The sequence below is a fragment of the Frankliniella occidentalis genome, unplaced genomic scaffold, assembly GCF_000697945.3.
Source record: "Frankliniella occidentalis isolate FOCC.00 unplaced genomic scaffold, Focc_3.1 Scaffold77, whole genome shotgun sequence".
In the NCBI taxonomy this organism is placed as follows: domain Eukaryota; kingdom Metazoa; phylum Arthropoda; class Insecta; order Thysanoptera; family Thripidae; genus Frankliniella; species Frankliniella occidentalis.
In genome coordinates, this window is record NW_026267207.1 from 668,918 (window position 1) to 669,463 (window position 546).

The window sequence follows — 546 nt, forward strand, 5'->3', positions numbered from 1 at the left end:
CGGACGTAAGTGCGAAGGCTTTACGACGATTGAGACGGTCGTGGCGGCCATGTTGGCGCGCCGCTTGTTAAGGAGTAAGGGCGTAAGCAGAGAGGGCCGCTGCCGCCAAAGAGCTGTACGACACTGCTCGAGCCTGTGCCCCTCAGGACTCTTAAGGTATCCTTACACACAGAAAAATCGTTTCTTGTTTCAAGTAAATTTTTCCTTGTGTGCAATCTGACAAAAGATCAAATCTACTCTTGAAACAAGGTGATATTTTCTTTTGAATAAGAGAAAATCTTATTCCAAAGACAACATCGCCTTGTTTCAATGGTGAATTTCATCTTGTGTCAGCTTGCACTTGAATCAAGAGACTGTCAGCGGAGAGAGCTGCGCCGCCTAAGAGTTGCACGACACTCTGTACGAGCCTATGTCCCCCAGGACAGGACAGAGGTGGCTGAAGGAGTGAAGGGCGTAAGCGGAGAGGACCGCGCCGCCGGAGAGCCGCACGGACCTTTGTCCTTGCAGGACTCAGAGGTCTCTAAGGCATCCTTCGGTCTTGCGTCG